Genomic DNA, 20,930 nt, shown 5'->3' with positions numbered 1-20,930 from the left:
ATTTGAATAGGTTATTAACATAATTTGATATATATGTAAGAACAAAATTCATAGCAAAGTGAATATAGCTTCTAAGCTATTGGTTGGTTTTTTGGAAAAATCTAGATCTATTTGGTGAAAAACTGATAATTCAATGCAATAGTACTAAAAATATAGGGAAAAAATAAAAAATAGGTGTATGTCTACAAACTTACGTACAAACAAAACATAATATTTTGTTTTGAAACTTTCAATATAAGTAGAGGACACATGCCCAAATGTGCCACATTTTTTTTGTAATTTTTTGGCAAACAAATAATTAATTATGAAAAAAAATTATTATAAATTTTTAAAAATAAAAAAATGTATATGTTTGTGGACCATATCTTGGTAAGAAATCCATGAAATTCAATTTCCCTTTGTCATTCTTGTTTTGGCATAGCTACCCTTAAATACTTTTATCTTTTCTCACTTTGAGACAATAATGGCAAAGGGAAATCAATAAAACAACATGTCGAATAAAGCAAGCATAGTCATAAATGTAAGAAGTAGGCATGAAAATATACAAGCTAGATAAACCTCCTATGGTCTACAACAATAATACGAGGAATAAATGTCTACACCTAGCTTAAAGGTTATTTGTCCTCAAATGCAAATGTATGGGTGAGAGTGGCAAAACAAATTAGTTATGAAGCATGTAATTAGAACAATGATAATTGATGAGCATATTGTAACACATAGATAGTTAATTAACTAAAAATAATAAGTATTACTAATAAATGAGAATCATAAATGTAAGCACCTATTGTGATGTAGTGAAAAGTTGCATACTTGGTGAAGAGTTAAATATACAAGTGCCTAAATAGTTGAATATATAGGTCCCTCTAATAGTCACTACATGTTTATCAATAAAAGTTGCTATAGGTTTCTTGGTAGTTGTTGCAAATCAATTGTTCAATCACATAGTAGTTGTTGTGGGTTAATTGTTTAATCACACAACAGTTATTGTGAGCAACCTAGGCAATTGTTCTATGGTTCTTTAAAACTCACTGCAAAAAAATTCTATCCATCCCATTACATATAATGTAAATTTAGATGTAGTCTATTACCATTGTGATGTAGGAGCATCCCCGGAACCTGGCAATCTTGCATCAACCAAAAATATTTTTTTTCAATTTGTTTTCTGTTTTGCAGTTTCAGCATTTCTTTTTTGTATTTTCTTGTATTGGCTCACTGGATCTTGCGAAGCTAAATTTTGCTTGAGAACATGATCATCTTCCTTATTCCTAAACCGTAGAGCATTTGCATCATTTTCTGGCAAGTTATCAATTCCAGATTCGGAGACAGTTTTCTAGCTTAGAACACCATAACCGCTTGGACCTAATTGCTATTGGTGAATCTTGCGGATCCTTTTCATAGCTTATGGAGCCCCAATTCATTGATTCCAATGTTCCTTTGCATGTGGCCAACCTTCCCTCTAAACCACACTTCATCCTTTCGATTTTCCGGAGGAAACTCTTTGGTGGAGGCCAACCTGGTGGTTTTATATGTTTGATCTTGTTCTTTGGCATTTGATCCCTCTTGGGCCGACCCAGATCCCTCATGACCATATAAATCAATGTAATTGAGAATCATAAGTTAATTAAAGAGAACATAGAAGATATATCCTATGATTTAGAGGTCCAGAGTCGATCAATTCTGTAATTGAGAATGTATGTAGCAGGCCAATGAGCTGAAGCTTGTATCTGGATGTTACCGATTATTTATAATCAGTTTTCAAGATCTAATTCATTCAGTTCTACATTGCCTTCATCGTATCCTCTTATTTCCATTGTGTTTACTCTTGCTTCCCGGTCCAGATTGATCTCTTCGAGGTCCCTCCTAACCGGTGACTACACCAAGTAGTATCATAGCGAGATTTCATTCCAGAGATTGCATTGTCTTGAAATTTTGTTGTGGGGTAGTGGATTGTGGATTCGACCTACAGCTGCAGAGGACTGGCATGAAGATGGCATGAAGAGGAAATAGGAATGGTGGAGCGCGTGGGAATGCAAACCCTATTATGATGGAAATGTTGAGAGGAATTGCAGCCCAGTTGGAAGCCATTGAAACAGCCCAAAGAAGAGGTCGACATATTGAAGATGTGAGTGAAGATGAAGAAGAAGAAGCACCGGTAGAACAATTAGTAATTCCACTAGCGGTTGATTCGGATGAAGAAAGGTTCTTGAGGGTTTTCGGTAGGGCGAACACTGAACCCCATTTTACCCCACCAAAGTATGATGGAAAATTGGATTCGGATGAATTAATGGATTGGATCTCAGAGATAGAGAAGTACTTTGATTTTGAGAACACTACGGAACAAAGATAGGTGAAAAATGTCTGTACCCAGTTGAAAGGTCATGCATCTCTACGATGGGAATTGTTGTCACGAAGGATACACCCGCTTCTACAAAGAAAATCAGTACCAGTGCTTATGCAATCCTGTGCAACATGGAAACGAAACTCGAGTTGTGGGTAAACTCAAAAAGAGAAATGAATCTTTGGGGTATGGATCGACTCCCTTTGAAATACCTCCTAAAACTAATGATGGGTATGGAAAAGGGTAAAGAGTGATTGGATTAAGCTGAAAAATTGAAACTATTCTAGGAGGTGATGCACCAAAATTGTGATGGTTAAAATTGTCATGACTCACTAAAATCTATCAGAAATTTTGCTTACACAAAATAATTAATTTCCCTCTCACATGAGCATTTCTCAAAAAGGTTAAGTAATTAATAAATTTGGAAGGAAAGTTAATTTTTCAACACAAATTTATCAAAACCTGCAACACAAACTAAGACCTATGATTCTGAAAGAAGTAGTGATGCATGCCCACTAAGTAAAAAGAAGATTCAAGGTTTCAAATGAAACACAAAAGTACTCCTATCAAATCTATCATGAACAAACACAATTATCAAGACAAGTTTATGAAATTCTGCAAATAAAAGGAATCTTGCTAAAAATATATATCTAAAAAAGTGTTGCAAAACTCTATATATCAATGTATGAGCCACAAATCTTTGAAATTCTCTTAAGGAAAGAGAAAAAAAAAGCCAATAACTGAGGAAAAAGATAACAAGTTTTCCTCTATATACAATAATAAGGCATGCAACCCTAAAAGAATGAACTGCACTCTTAAAAGGTGAACTCAAGTCTGAAATCCGCGCACAAGGAAAAAGCCTGAAAAGTAGGTGCCAAATCTGCATGGATAGATGCCATAATGCTGCCAAAAAGCCCTCAAGTCAATGTGTAACCCCAAAAGACTCTCAAAATAGCCTCAATTTGTTGATAACTGCCTCAAACCACCTCTGAACTATTGCTGAACTGACCCACTATCTAATGCATGTGTGTATAAGGGGAAAATAGATTTAATATTAAAGTTAGTCATTAATTACTTAACTTTCAATATTTATTACATATATGTAACTCATCCCTTATTTTTATATTATAAATATTATAAGTGATTTCATTATACTATCACTTTAATATTCATTTTATTTTTTAGTTGTGCATACATGCATCAGAAAAACTTAAGTGTCACTATTAAATTAATTATTTTATATAAGTAAATAGAAGTTTCTAAATAAAGATTATAATAATCTTTATATTACCTTTTCTTTCACTTCTATTTATATGAATAAAATAATTAATTATTTATTATTATATTTATTATATTAATAATGGCATGTGCAGATATTTATTTTTATTATTTGTCATTATTAATAAATTAAATATAATAATAATACAATAAAATCATGCACTTAGTAAAAAAAATAAAAGGGTTTAAAGCCCCCCTACGACTAGCATAACAATTAGGACTTAAGTCCTAGTGGGAGTTTTAAGACTCGACCACCACATTGCAATTAATTGGCAGCTCTTAAAATAAAAACAAACCCATCAAAAAGAAAAAAGAAAATAGGGCATTGTATGTAAAAGCAACTCAAAACCCTAAAAGCATTATTCTTTTCATTTTGTCTTCCTGAAGAAGACTGCTTGTTGCCGCCATGCACTTTGAGGGTTTGAGCTCACATTGGGCTTCTTTTACTGTAACTGAGCTTCTCCTGCATGTATGGGTACAATATGTTGATTATTTCCTCTCTTCTTCATGCAAAGTTAGCCATTTTTAGAAGAAAATGCAGAAATATTGCTTTAATTGATGCATGTATTTAAGGTTTTACCTGTAAGATACGCATGCTTAATCCTCTACTTGATGCTTTTCACAATGTGAATATGAACATAGTCTTATTTTGTGATGGATGTCGGCTTTTATTTTTTTGCATATATTCTCACTAGGGTTTTGTACCTATTCATTTGAGGAATGTTACTCTCTTTGCTTTATTTTGGACTGCTTCATTGTACATCAAACTTTGGGATAGCATTGGTTGAATATTAGGGTCTGTGACTTATTTGTAATTAAAACCCTAACTAATTGTTGTGAATAGTATCATTCCTCTTTGGGTCTATGCATTCCATGCTTCTAGACTTATTATTTAGCTATCTATATGCTTGATGCTTCTAACTATGTTTTTTCCATATTGGTTGTTCTGAGACTTTATTAGACCTTAATGATGGCTTTGAAGGATTATTTTGATTATCGTTCCTTGGCAATAAGTTACTGCTACAGGTATATCATCTTAACTATCCACAATCTCTGTATCAAATGGGGGTATCCATTAGGGACTATCCTTTTTGTGTACAGGTAGCGATCTTTATTGGCTCTCTGTGACTTGATGAGTACTGTGTTGTTTATAAGGCTTGGAGCTGTGAATACCTTTTCACTACTGCACTATAAATCTCTTGTCCTTTTTGAAGTCTTTGTTGTTCATTGCTTATTGTTGAAGGTCTAAAAAAGTTTGTTCACTCTTGGAGATGATACTCATGATAACTGTGACTGTTATGGTTGTATATACTGCTACAATTAGGTCTCTACCATTATTATTTCATAAGAACAATAATATTGAATACAACATTGTCAATATCCAATGTATCTTATGGCTTTAAGTACAAATAATCTTTCCAACATATTATCTCTATTGCAGTGAATCTATTATAATTGTCTTGACTAAGACCTTTGTGAATTGCTAATAGTCAAATGAATGAAACCTTTATTCTTTCAAACTGGGCACTGCCATTTGCCTTCTTGACTGTCTATCAGTCATTGATATTGTTATTATGCTTTTCTATCACCATTCTCTTGCCTTGGGCCTGCTAAATTTAGGTCTTCTTTCATTGATAAGGGTTGCACACTATCTTAGCAGTCTTTTTATGATTGTTCATCAAATGTCTTGAAGTCTGTACTACAACACCTCATTAGTTTGTGGTTGTATCTTGCATGGTAATTGTACCTGTGACTGTCACAATGTTGCCACTGTAAATTGTAACTTAGTACTGCCCTTCTGGTGCTTTCTCAAAACTATTTTTTAAGGTTGTAGTACTATGACTTGTAGCATGATATTCTTGAATTATGCCTCAAGATTGAAGTCTTTGTAATTCTACTTTTACTGCTATTCTGGAACCTCTTTGATGATTGCCTTTAACTATGACTTGTGATTGTGGAGGATTCCTAGGTCTTTGATGATGACAATGAACTCTTCTAGTTGCTTCAAATCCTTGTTTCAGATTAGTTATGACTGTAAATCACTATTTTCTAGTTATAGTTGCTTGTTGTATCTGACTTCTCTTTGAATCTTTCTGTTTTGAAATTTATTTTCATACATGTCATTCACTATCAAATGCTTACTCTTTTGGATATCAAGGCTATTATATTATATCTCTTTGGTCACTATCTTGATGCACATAACTATTATGGTAATATCAAGTTGCTCTTGCTTTTGTCTACTGATATGTTGCAATAATATATGTCTTAAGATCTTAATGTTGCAATCTAAACTGAAGTGATCTTTCTTCTATATATATGTTCATGGGGTTGGTTTTATTTATATGTGTTATTCAATCATGTTGTGATCTAATAATAATCTTTGATGTTGTTCTCTTAATTTCACTATCATGTATTTCCAATCCATGTCTTTGTTGTCTGAACTATCTCATGATGAATATAGTGAATAGCCCTGCTTCATGAGATCTGCTCTAGACTGCACATTTTATCTTTGTTTTGTGATCTATGGAGTCCCTATCAACAACTTATAGCAATTGTTGTATGAGTGCTTTTAAGTTAAAAATTAAAGAATGGGATATTTCATGTTGTTACCATGATATATATATAGTGGTCGCTATATTATTTCCATTGAATGTATCTTATGTATCTGAAAATTGTATTTGCCCAAAGGCTAGATAAGCTTTTGACTTCTCTGTGTGGTTGTATTTATGATTGGGCTTTGGTCTTTCACATGGATGCTTTTTGAGAAATTGTGAAGCTCTTCTCAACACCTTTTACTTACTGTCAAAGTTGTATATCTCCATGAATCGCTATAGCTATGCTTCTGTCTATATGACTATGATTTATATTTGAGCTGTGTGTGATCCTTCATGACACACCAGATAAGACTTATTAACAAAAACTTTAAGCATTATCTTCTAATTGCACTTATGATTTCATGAATGCACTATACCTTGCCCATGCACTGCATTTGTTTGATTACAGTATTCTCTTTCGCCTCACCTTACCTTGCTCTAAGTCTCATGCCTTATATGCTCTGATAAGAGATTATCTTCTTGACTGTGTAAGAGGACTGAATTCTCATCCTTATGACTGCAATTTTATTTTTTTTATCTAGGTATGATGTCATTAATCCAAGTTGTGTTTACTATCTTTTGATGGATATATTGTAAACATAAAACCCTCATATGGATTGTTGGATGCCTTCTTGAATAGATGATTGTTAACTTATTGCTCTTCAACTGATTTTAGGACTGCAAACTTTGCTACTTGACTGCAACATTCATGAGTCAATGAATTACATCTTTGATGCTAAAATGTGGCATTCAATGGCTTCTCATGATTCCTTTGATAGCATCTCTAACTTTGTTGCTCTATTAGAAGCTTCATTCACTGTTCTTGATCACCATTATTGTGCTAAGGGTTGTATTTTGATTGAGATCTCAGACTGGGACTGTATTAAAAGGTTTGATGATGCTATTACTACCTTGAGTTCTGCTATACTTTTGTGCTCAGTGACCCTTTCTCATTCTTTCTTTGCTGACTATATCTTGATCATTGAAACTGTACCTTTATGATTTGTTCCTCGGAGCACTGTATGCTTGCCTTTACTCATATGATGGCTTTGGTCACCTGTCAGTCGTGGGACGTAGTTTTATTCATTGTTGTATGTGTTGACATTGGATGGCAGCTTTTAGCTGTCATTGAATGCCAATATATGGGACTATGGATGCAATTGTTTTTCATGTTTGGTAGCTGATTAATGACACCCTGTGAGTGATGACTAGTATGTTGAGCTCAACCCTTGTGGGAGCCCATTTTAACCCACATACTTGATAATTATGAGGTGGAAACCTGCCTTAAACCTGCACAGTGAACAAACGGGTTAGAAAACGAGAAGCTTATGAAGCTTATGATGATTTGACATTCTGATCATTGATTTTCTTGTTATTTTGTTATTATTCTTTCCATCTGTAGTCTGATATACATGTGTATGAGTAGATTAGTTAGAGAAACTGAGATCCCAAGCTCTAACAAACCTATTTTTCACCTCTTGCAAGCACTCTAGGAGCGTTAAGAGCATGAAGATACAAGATGCAGCTTGATCACATCAATAGTTCATCATTGAAAGGCAATGATGGGTCCCCTTTTCTCTCTTTTATGTTTATCCATTTGTATATCATTCTACTCATTGTACATTCTTAGTCATACCCACAGCTTGTGTGGGTCCTTACACATTTATGTAAATGAAAAGTTTCTTTCATATGCAATTTTAACTATACATTATTGAAAAACATTGCATTCTGAAAAGAAATCTTCATTTGTATATTCAAATCTGATAAATGATGAAGTATGCAGAAATTTTTTATGTACCTTTCTTTTATTTGATGTGTAAGGTCGTTCATAGGCCTATCAAATTTTGATAATTCAAAATTTAGATAACAGGAACATTTGCAGGTTGATAGACAAAGAAGAGGTAAAGAGAAGATTAAATCATGGGAGCAGATGGTTGCCAAGTTAAAATCAAAGTTTATGCTAGTTGATTACCAATTAAATTTGTTTCGGAAGTGTGTGGGAGAAAAAGTGAGACTAGGTTAACATGCCCTAATCCTACCTTTTGACACACATTACGGAATACGAAAGAGCCTAGAGATATCGCACAATTGGCTACTTCTTTTGGTGAAAGAGAGAGCCACGGGATATCTATTAGGATTTCTATTCCCTTGTTGAAATTGTATGATCAAGTAATGCAAGTTCAAACCCTAATCCCAAAATGCAAGTATGAACTAATAACAAGATTGCAGAATTGAGATTAAACAATGAACAGCTGTAAATACAAGGATGAAATAAGAATGCAGATGTGTACCCGGAGTCAAAATCGGACTGAAAATGTTCGAGACGGGGGCGCGAGCGCCACTGTCCTGAAAACTGCACCGGAAACTGCTGTTCTGCACTCTGGAACACTGTCGGAAAGTTGTCTGAAATCTGTCTGTCCGGAGGACCAGGGCGCCCAGCGCCTCTGTCCCAGGGACCAGGGCGCCCAGCGCCCCTGTCCCAGTCTTTTGCTCTGCAATTTGATACAGAGTGCTGTCTCGACCTTCTCTCTCCGGATCTGTATCCCGCGGCGTCGTCTGAATCCCGAAACCTGCAATGATATCTGAAAAAGGGTGTATGGGCGGCTATATAGGGTTTTGCCTTAGTCAAACCCCTGCTTCGGTGATTTCCACCTCCACGAATAGCCAAGTTGTTTTGTAAAATGTATTGTGTGTGCAGACCTAGTGTGTGTGCAAGGTCCTAAAATGCAAGAAAGCAAACTAGAGCAACCTAGAAAGTAAACCCTAATTGCTTGTAAATGATAACGTAAATGCTCTAAATCAAGATGCAAAGTGATCTAAAGCATGAATAAATGATGTATTGAAGCTTATGTAAAGACATGAAAACAACATGAAATCATACCCAACCCTCAAGGGAGGAGTACAAGCCAATCTTCAGTCGGTAATCTCCTATTGTTCTTCAATGTCTTCCAAGCCCTAAATGGATGAATGGAATTGATAAATGCTTGATAGAGGGATGTTGTAAGATGTTGAAGTCTTCAAAGATCTGCTCTTTCGCTGCATATGAAGTTCCTGAAAACAAAAATCGGATCCTTTCAAATGAAGAAAGAGAGCTCTTATGTATGAAACCCTAGGTCGCAATTTCATCTTTTGGCCGACCTAGAGATTGAATATCCCACCAATTTCTTGGGGTTAAGCTTTATTTTATGATTGGATCGCGCTCCTAAAATTTTGGGAAAAATGTCCGGGACCATGTGCACTCCGGGCGCCACGGTCCCGACAACTTTTCACCAAATTTTCAGGGCCGTCAGATATGATGATTTTAGAGAGAATCCCGAAGTTACAGGTGATTTCGAGATGTTTTGACCCCCGAAATTAAGCCCCCAAGCTCAGAATAGGGCCTAATTAGGGTTTTTGATTAAGTGATGTATTGGAGGAATAAAATGAAAGGGGCACACTTTAATGAAAGGGCCCGACTTTATGATGTGGAAAATGATGAAATAGAACCTTTAGACCTAATTAATTTGATTAATTAAGTGCTAAAGGGGAAATGTAATGCAAAATGCAACTGTGCCAAGGCGGGGGCTAAACTAGGTGTTAAATTGTACCGCTTTTAGCAAGTGCATACAATTTATGATGTTACAGGAAGTTGCAAAACTTGAAGCAGAAAGAATCAAGTGTGAAGGAATATACAGAAGCATTCTACAAGTTGAATATCAAATTCAGACATGTCGATGATGAGGTTTAATAAGTTGCGAGATAGTTGAATGGATTGTAGATGTCTATACAAGATGAACTTAGTTTGATCAAGTTGTAGAGTGTTGAAGAATCTTACCAATATACCCTGAAAGCAAAAGAGAAGTTGAACAAAAGACATGAGAAAAGACAGAGAGGTAGAGGTGGAAGGTTTATCGGAGGAAGAGGATATTCTGGAGGAAGAGGAACCTATAAAAATCAAAACAAGGACAAGGAAGTAAGCAAAGAAGGTAACACATATCGGAAGGATGACAAAAAATTCTAAGGAGAGAACCTGATGGTTACTGGAATGAGGGTTTTGGAAAAGATGATAGAAGACAGGATAAGAGAGTTTTTAGAGGGACTTGCTTAAGTGTGGAGGAGAAGGACATCGTGCTTTTGAATGTAAAAAAACATAGAACACTAGGAGAACAACATTGGTGGAAGAAAGCCCCACCAGATCAGCTAACAAACCAAAAGATGGAGAACTATTGATGATGAGGAGAGCTTTGTGTCATAATGGAGAAGATGAAGAGCCCTTGAAGAGGAGAAATTAGTTCAAGACCAGATGTAAAGTATTCGATAAGTGTTGTAAAACAGTTATAGATAGTGGTCGTTTGAATAATCTTGTTTCAGAAGAAATGGTGAATAAATTGAAGTTGGAAAGATTGAGACACCATAAGCCTTATCAGATAGCATGGATTTGAGATGATCATAAGTTGTTAGTAAGTGAGCAATGCTTGGTGAAATTGAAAATTGGAAATTATCATGATAAAGTTTTGTGTGATATTATGCCTATGGATATTTGTCACCTTTTGTTGGGAAGACCTTGGCAGTTTCATGGATAGGCAAAACATGATGGAAGGAAGAACATATACACTTTTGTAGCAAATGGGATTAAACAAACCTTGTTACCCTTTGAGGAACCTCTGAAGAGTTAAGTATGTACAAATGCTAGAATTTGTTTGGTGGATGGAAGGAAATTCCTTGATGGAAGGAGACATGAGAATGTGTATTTTTCCTTAGTTCCTAAGAAGACTGAGAACCCGAAGCATGAAGAAAAACTAGAGGAGATAAAGGAGTTGTTGACAAAATACAAAGACATCATTTCAGATAATGTGCTTGGTGGATTACCACCTGTGAGGAGTATCAGTCATTGCATGGACCTGATTCTTGAAGCTAGTTTACCTAACAAAGCTGCACACTGGATGCCATTGGCAGAGAATGAAGAATTGAATTGACATGTGCAGGGATTGTTGAAGAAAGGTTTGATCAAAGAAAGTCTAAATCCTTGTGTAGTACCAGCAATGTTAGCACCTAAGAAGAATGGAGAATGGAGGATGTGATTGATTCCAGAGCAATAAACAAGATCACAGTGAAGTACAGGTTTCCTTTACCTAGGATGGATGACATAATGGATTGTTTGAGTGGAGCTAAATACACACAAAGATAGATTTGAAGAGTGGATATCATCGGATCAAAACCAGAGAAGGAGATGAATGGAAGACAACATTCAAGACAAATGAGGGATTGTATGAATGGTTGGTGATGCCTTTTGGGTTGACTAATGCACCAAGTACTTTCATGAGGTTGACGAATGAGGTATTGAAGAAATTCTTGGGTAAGTTTGTTATTGTATATTTGGATGACATTCTGATTTTTCAGTAAAACAAAAGAGGAGCATTTGTTGAATTTAAGACACGTTTTGCAGAGGTTAAGAGAAGAGAATTTGTTGATAAATATTAAGAAGTGTACTTTCATGAAAGAGGAGTTAGTCAAGCAGTCATTGGTGAGGAGGGACCTCAAAGAGATCAATCTGTATCGGCCAGCAAGACTAAACACAACAAAAACACAAAGATATGATGGAGGAAATGTAGAACAAATTGTTTTATTGCAAGAATATTGATTACATCCAACTGGGTTACAGCATACTGGCTCACAGGCCTGGTAGAACATACAAGATAGGTCACAACCGAGACCTTGAATCTTGAGATCTATCTTCTACACAAAGTCTAGCTACTTGATTCTCTGATTGATTGCATCCTAATGCACAATTATAATTATTATATCGATCCAAAGGATCTATTTTGCCCAAAAGGGATCAAAACCCGAAGAACAATACCTAACGTGTAAAATAACAAGGTTGAACTACACCAAGATATTCCTCTGAAAAATCCAAAGGATGAAACATAGATCATGGGAAAAAGTCGGCCACAAGCCAAGGAACATCAGAATCAATGCCCAAGCCTCTTCAAGCTTTGGAATGAGTTCCAGTAGATCACCAAAATAGGTCCAGGCAACCGATAACAGGAATTTTTCTAGGCAACCGATAACAGAAATTTTTCAAGGAAAACGATAGCGATATCTTGCCGAAAAATGATCCAAATGTGATGTGCTCTGGAAGCAAGAAAGATGATCAAGTCTCCAAGTAGAATCCAACTCCATAAGATCCAGTGAGCCAAAACCGGGACACACAGAAAGGAAAACTAAAACTGCAAAAAGAAAGCAAAACAGAAAGGAAAATGTTTTTGGTTGATGCAAGATTGCTATGAAATGGGGATGCTCTTGCATCAGAAATTTGAGGTTATTGAAAAAGTGAGCCTCTCACTTTGCTAGGGTTAGAGGGAAACCAAGGTGGTCTACCTCTACCTAAGAAATCCAATATGACTCTTCAACTGGCTCGTCCTTCCACTTCATAAGATATTCCTTATACTGACTATTTGGGTACTACACCCAATCCTACTATCCAAAATCTCTTCAATCTGATCTAGTTCCTTCAGGAGAAACTATTTCTCCAAGTCTGCAACACTGTTCTCACTAAATTTTGGTTCATGATACTCATAAAGATCTGCAGTGTTAAATACAAGTGAAATACTTAGACTATCTGGTAACTCCACTTCATATGCATTTCCATAATTGAACTTCCTCAAAATTTTGCGAGGTCCAAACTTCTTCATCTGCAACTTGTTATAAGTTCCAACCGGGATCTCTCTTTTCTCAAATATACCATCACTTCATCGCCAACTTCAAATTCCTCATGTCTCTTCTTCTCATCTGCCTTCTCCTTATACTTGTTGTTCATGTCTTCCAAATGCTACTTAACGTGAATATGCAATGTTGCCATGTGATCTACAAAGTCTTATGCTTTTGAACTTCTCCAGTCTTCACTGCTAATGTCTCTTAATTCTGATATACCTCTAGGATGCACTTCGTTAACAATCTCAAAAGGTGTTCTTCCGGTACTTCTATTCACTGAATTGTTATAGGCAAACTCTGCTTGTGCAAGGATCAAATCCCAACTTCTAGTGTTATCTCCCACTAAACATCTCAACAAATTTACCAAACTCTGGTTAACAACTTATGTCTATCCATCAATCTGTGGATGAAAAATAGAACTGAACTTCAAATTTATCTTCATCTTCTTCCAAAGCGTTCTCCAAATATAGCCAACAAACTTAGTATCTCTGTCTGAAACTATGCTCTTAGGTAATCCATGCAACCTTACCACTTCCTTGAAAAATAGGTCTACTACATGCAATGCATCAGATATCTTCTTACAAGGTATGAAATGAGCCATCTTCGAGAATCTATCCACTACCACAAATATAAAATCATTCCCTTTCGGTGTCTTAGGCAATCCAAGTACAAAATCCATGCTTATATTCTCCCAAGGTCTTACTGGTACTGTCAAAGGTTTATACAATCCCACATTCTGACTACTACCCTTTGCAACTTGACAAACTCTACAAATTTGCACATATTTCTTAACATCCTTATGAATCTAGGGCCAAAAGTACTGCTCACTCACCAATGCTACTGTTTTGTCAATGCCAAAATGTCCAGCTAGTCCTCCACTGTGTTTCTCCTTTATCAGATTCTCCCTCATAGAACTCTTAGGTATACACAACTAAACTCATTTGAATAACATCCCATCCTGAATGAAGTAATCCAGCCACTTACTTCTATCTATCATAACAGGTTCTCTACATGCTTTCCAAGGTTCTGTAAAATTTGGATCATCATCATACAAGGTCTTCAAATCTTCAAATCCTAATACTGTCACTCTAATCTCTGTCACGAAATTCCTTCTCGAACTCAATGCATCAACAACTTTGTTAGATTTCTTGCTTCTATGCTTCAACAGAAAGGTGTAACTCTGCAAGAATTCTACCCATCTCATATGTCTCTAATTCAACTTACTCTGACTATTCAAATACTACAAAGCTTGATGATCTATAAATAACATAAACTCATTAGGAAACAAGTAATGTCTCCACTTCTTGAAGGCCTGAACTATGGCATAGAACTCTTGATCATACACTGAATATCTCCTCTTGGCATCATTCAATTTCTCACTAAAATAAGCTACTTCTCTCCCTTCCTAACTCAAGACCGCTTCTATTATTGTTCCACTTGCATCAAATCCACTTGAAATACTTTATTGGAATCCGGTAAAGCTAACTCAAGTTGATCAGTCACTTTCTGTTTCAACAGTTCAAAACTTTTGTTTTCTTTGGTGGTCCACTTGAATTCCTTCTGATCTCCTCTCATGGTCTTAGTCATAGTGTTACAAATTGAACTAAAATTTCTGATAAACTTTCAATAAAAACTAGCCAATACATGAAATGATCTTACCTCTCCAATGCTTTTCGGTGTAGGTTATTCAACAATTGCTTTCACTTTCTCAAGGTTTGTCTTCAAACCATCCTCAAAAATCACAAATCCCAAATAGATTAACTCATCCTTCATGAAAGTACACTTCTTGATATTGATCAACAACTTATCTTCTCTCAACCTCTGCAAAACTTGTCTTAACTGCAACAAATGTTCCTCTTTTGTCCTACTAAAAATTAGAATGTCATCCAAATACAAAATAACAAACTTACCCAAGAATTTCTTCAATACCCAATTCATTAGCCTCATGAAACTACTTGGTGCATTAGTCAATCCAAAAGGCATCACCAACCATTCATATAGTCCTTCATATATCCACTCTTCAAATCTATCTTTGTAAAGTATTTTGCTCTACTCAAACAGTCCATTATGTCATCTATCCTAGGCAAAGCAAACTGGTATTTCACTGTAATCTTGTTTATTGCTCTATAATCGATACACATTCTCCACTCTCCATTCTTCTTAGGTTCTAATACTGTTGGTAATGCACAAGGGCTCAAACTCTCCCTGATAAAACCTTTCTTCAACAGCTCCCACACTTGTCTATTCAATTCTTCATTCTCTGTCGGTGTCAACCGGTGTGTAGCTTTGTTAGGAAAACTAGCTCCAAGGACCAAGTCCATGCAATGACTAATACTTCTCACAGGTGGCAATCCATCAAGTACATTATTTGAAATGATGTCCTCATATTCTATCAGCAAATCTTTTATCTCTTACGAGTGTTCTCCTCTCAATTTCGGTTTCTCGATCTTCTTAGGAATTAAGGCAAAACACACATTCTCATGTCTTAATCCATCCAGGAATTTCCTTCCATCTACCAAACAAATTCTACCATTCATACAGACTTCATTCTTTAAAGGTTCCTCCAAGGGTAACAAGGTTTGCTTCATCCCATTGGCCACAATAGTGTATGTATTCTTTCTCCCATCATGCACTGCCTGTCTATCAAACTGCCAAGGTCTACCCAACAAAAGATGACAAATATCCATAGGCATAATATCACACAAGACTTCATCGTGATAATTCCCAATTTTCAATTTCACCAAACATTGTTCACTTACTAACAACTTATGTTCATCCTAAATCCATGTTATCTGATAAGGCTTAGGGTGTTTCAATCTCTCCAATTTCAACTTATTCACCATCTCTTCTAAAACAAGATTATCTGAACTACCACTATCAATAAAAACTTTAAAACAATTATCAGATACCTTACATTTGGTCTTGAACAAATTCTTCCTTTGTAAGGGCTCTTCATCTCCTCCGCTATGACACAAAGCTCTCCTCATCACCAATAGTTCTCCATCTTCCGGTTTATTGTCTGATCTGGTGGGGTTTTCTTCCACCATTGTTTCTCTTCCGATAGTTTATGTCTTCTTACACTCTAATGCACAATGTCCTTCTCCTCCACATTTAAAGAAGGTTCCTCTAAATTTTCTCTTGTCTTTTCTTCCAAAATTCTCATTCTAGTAACCATTTGGTTCTCTCCTCTGGTAGATATTTCTATCATCCTTCCGGTATGAATTACCTCTTTGTTCAATTCCTTGTCCTTGGTCTGATCTGTACTGGTTCCTCTTCCTCTATTATATCCTCTTCCTCCTTGAAATCTTCCTCCGGTAAACCTTCCACCTCTGCCTCTCTACCTCTACTTATGTCTTTTGTTTAACTTCTCTTCTTCCTTTAGGGCATACTGGTAAGCCTCTTCTATACTCTCCAATTTGATCAAACTGCATTCATCTTGTATAGACATCTGCAATCCATTCAAATATCTCACAACTTGTTCAACTTCATCTTCAACATGTCTGAATCCGATATTCAACTTGTAAAATGCTTCAGTGTACTCCTTCACACTAGATTCCTTCTGTCTCAAATTCTGCAACTTCCGGAACAGATCCACTTGATAATTCGTCAACACAAACTTTGATTTCAACTTAGCAATCATCTGATCCCATGTCTTAATCTTCTCTTTACCTTTTCTATGTCTATCAATTTGCAAATGCTCCCACCAAAGAGACGCATGACCTTTCAGCTGGGTACAGGCATATTTCACCTTCCTCTCTCCTGCAGTGTTTTCAAAATCAAAATACTTCTCCATCTTCGAGATACAATCCATCAATTCATTTGAATCTAACTTCCCATCATATTCTAGTGAGGTAAAATAAGGTCTAGTATTCGCCCTACTCAAAACCCTCAAAAACCTTTCCTCATCTGGATCAACTATTGGTAGGTTAGCTTGTTCTGTTGGGGCTTCTTCTCCTTCATCTTCACTCACATCTTCAATATGTTGGCCTCTTCTCTAGGTTGTCTCCATGACTTCCAACTGGGATGCTATACCTCACAACATCTCCAACACAACAGGGTCTGCATTCCCATGTGCTCCACCATTCCTAGCTCCTCTTCGCGCCATCATTCATGCTAGTCCTTTGCAACTGCAGGTTGGATCCGCAGTCTGCCACCCTACAACAAAATTTCAGTACACACAACCTCATGAAACTTCACTTTGATACCACTTGAAGGAGTCACCAATGAGGAGGGACCTCAAAGAGATCAATTCGGACCAGCCAACAAGAGTAAACATAACAGAAACACAAAGATATGATGGAGGCAATGCAGAACAAATTGTTTTATTGCATGAAAACTGATTACATCCAACTGGCAACAACCAGGTTACAACATACCGACTCATAGACCTAGTAGAACATACAGGATAGGTCACAACTAGGACCTTGAATCTTGAGATCTATCTTCTATGCACAATCTAGCTACTTGATTCTCTGATTGATTACATTCTAATGCACAATTACAATGTTTACATCGATCCAAAGTATCCAGTCGGCCCAAAAGGGATCAAAACCCTAAGAACAAGACCTAACGTGTAAATTAACAAGGTCGGCCTCTGCCAAGAGATTCCTCTAGAAAATCCAAAGGATGAAATGTAGATCGTGGGAAAATATCGATCACACGCCAAGGAACATTTGAATCAACACCCAAGGCTCCGCAAGATTCAGAAGGGGTTCTAGTAGATCACCAAAATAGGTCCAGGCAACCGATAACAAGAACTTCCAACTGGTAACAGGAAACTATCAAGGAAACCGATAGCGATACCTTGTCGGAAAATGATCCAAATGTGATGTGGTTTGGAACCAAGAAAGATGATCAAGTCTTCAAGTAGAAACCAACTCCATAGGATCTGATGAGCCAAAACCAGGACACACAAAAAGGAAAACTAAAATTGCAAATAGATAGAAAAACAAAAAGGAAAATATTTTTGGTTGATGCAAGATTGCTATGAACTAGGGATGCTCCTCCATCAGTTAGTCTATTTGGGATTAGTGATATTTGTGGATGGATTGAAGATGGACCCTGAGAAGGTAATTGCAATTGTTGAAAGGCCTACACCAGAAAGCATTGGAGAGGTTAGATCATTTCATGGATTGGCTAGTTTCTATCGGAAGTTTATAAAACAATTCAGTTTAGTTTGTAGTCCTGTGACTGAGACAATGAGAGGAGATAGGAAGGAATTCGAGTGGACAATTAGAGCAAATAAAAGTTTTGAATTGTTGAAGCAAAAAGTGATTGAACAACCTATGTTAGCTTTACCAAATTTCAACAAAGTATTTCAAGCGGACTATGATGCAAGTGGGAATGCAATTGGAGTCATGTTAAGTCAAGAAGGGAAAGCAGTAGCTTATTTCAATGAGAAGTTGAATGAAGCCAGGAGGAGATATTTAGTATATGGTCAAGAATTTTATGCCATAGTTCAAGCCATGAAGAAGTGGAGACATTACTTGTTGCCTAAATAATTTGTGTTGTATACTTATCATCAAGCCTTATAGTATTTGAACAGTTGGAGTAGGTTGAATCAAAGACATATGAGATGGGTAGAATTATTGTAGAGTTACACCTTTGTGTTAAAGTATAGGAGTGGCAAGTCAAACAAAGTTGTTGATGCATTGAGTAGAAGGAGGAATTTGCTGACAAAGATGAGAGTGATAGTATTAGGGTTTAAATAGTTGAAGACCTTGTATGATGAAGACCTAGATTTTGTAGAACCTTGGAAAGCATGTAGAGCACCAGTTATGGTAGATAGAAGCAAATGGTTGGATTATTTCATTCACTATGGGATGTTATTTTCATGAGTTCAGTTATGTACACCTAAGAGTTCTATGAGGGAATATCTGATAAAGGAGAAGCATAGTGGAGGATTAGCCAGACACTTTGGTGTTGACAAAATAGTAGCATTGGTGAGTGAACATTACTTTTGGCCTTAGATTCATAAGGATGTTAGGAAACTTGTGCAGAGATGTAGAGTTTGTCAAGTTGCAAAAGGTAGCAGTCAAAATGTGGGATTGTATAAGCCTTTGATAGTACCAGAGAGACCTTGGGAAGACATAAGCATATATTTCATACTTGGATTGCCTAAGACACTAAGAGGAAATGATTCTATATTTGTGGTGGTGGATAGATTCTCAAAGATGGCTCATTTCATACCATGTAAGATGACATTAGATGTAGTGCATGTAGCTGACTTATTTTTCAAGGAGGTAGTGAGATTACATGGATTTCCTAAGAGCATAGTTTCAGATAGAGACACTAAGTTTGTTGGTTAGTTATAGAGAACACTTTGGAAGAAGATGAAGATAGATTTGGAGTTCAGTTCTACTTTTCACCCATAGACTGATGGACAGACAAAGGTAGTAAACAGGAGCTGGGGAAATTTGTTGAGATGCTTAGTTGGAGAGAAAACTAGAAGTTGGGATTCGATTCTTGCACAAGTAGAGTTTGCCTACATAATTCGGTGAATAGGAGTACCAGAAGAACGCCTTTTGAGATTGTTACCGGAGCACACCCTAGGGGTATATTAGAATTGAGAGATATCAATAATGAAGACAAGTGGAGTGCAGAGGTAGAAGAATTTGCAGATCACATGAAGGCCTTGCATATTCCGGTTAAGCAACATTTGGAGGATATGAACAAAAAGTATAAGGAGAAAGCAAATGAGAAGAGAAGACATAAATAATTTGAAATTGGTGATGAAGTGATGGTGTATCTAAGAAAAGAAATATTTCCAGTTGGAACCTATAACAAGTTGCAGATGAGGAAGTTTGGACCTTGCAATATCTTAAGGAAATTCAGTTCTGGAAATGAATATGAAGTGGAGCTAGCGGATAGTTTGAGTATTTCACCTATATATTCAATATTGCAGATTTACATCAGTATCATGAATCAGAATTTAGTGAAGACAGTATTGCAGACTTGGAGAAACAGTTGGCCCGAAAGGAATCAGAGCAGATTACAGACATTTTGGATAGTAGAATTGGGCGTAGTACCCGGAGCAATCGATAGAAGGAGTATCTTGTGAAGTGGAAGGACAGATCAGTTGAAGATTCATCTTGGATTTCCCAAGTAGAGGTGGACCGCCTTGGTTTTCCTCTGACCCCAACAAAGTGAGAGACCCACTTTTTCAACAACCCCAGATGTCTGATGCGGGAGCATCCCCGATTCTTGGCAATCTTGCATCAACCAAAAACATTTCTTTTCAGTTTGTTTTCTATTTTGTAGTTTCAAAATTTCTTTCTGCATTTCTTGCATTTGCTCACTGGATCTTGCGAAGCTGTATTTTGCTTGAGAACATGATCATCTTCCTTATTCCTAAACTGCGGAGTATTTGGATCATTTTCTAGCAAGTTATGGATTCCGGATTCCAAGACAATTTTTTGGCTTAGAAAATCGGAACGGCTTGGACCTATTTGTTATTGTTGAATCTTGTGGATCCTTTTTGTAGCTTGTGGAGCCCCAACTCATTGATTCCAATGTTCTTGTGTGTGTGTTCCACTTTCCCTCTAAACCACACTTCATCCTTTGGATTTTCCGGAGGAAACTCTTTGGCAGAGGCTAACTTGGTGGTTTTACACGTTTGATCTTGTTCTTCGGCATTTGATCCCTCTTGGGCCAACCCGGATCCGTCATGACCATATAAATCAATGTAATTGAGCATCATAAGTTAATCAGAGAGATCATAACAGATATATCCTAATATTTAGAGGTCTGGAGTCGACTGATTCTGTAATTAAGCATGTATGTAGTAGTCCGGTGAGCCGAAGCTTGTATCTGGATGTTACCGGTTAATTATAATCAGTTTTCATGATCTAATTCATTAAGTTTTGCATTGCCTCCATCATATCCTCTTATTTTTGTTGAGTTTACTCTTGCTACCTAGTCTAAATTAATCTCTTTGAGGTCCCTCCTAATCGGTGACTGCACCACATTGAATAAAATCTAATTTGATCAAGCAGACAACACCATTGAGTAGACATGTTTGATCCCATAAA

Source organism: Cryptomeria japonica, chromosome 1 (genome assembly GCF_030272615.1).
Source record: "Cryptomeria japonica chromosome 1, Sugi_1.0, whole genome shotgun sequence".
NCBI lineage: Eukaryota > Viridiplantae > Streptophyta > Pinopsida > Cupressales > Cupressaceae > Cryptomeria > Cryptomeria japonica.
This window is presented reverse-complemented; position numbering follows the sequence as displayed.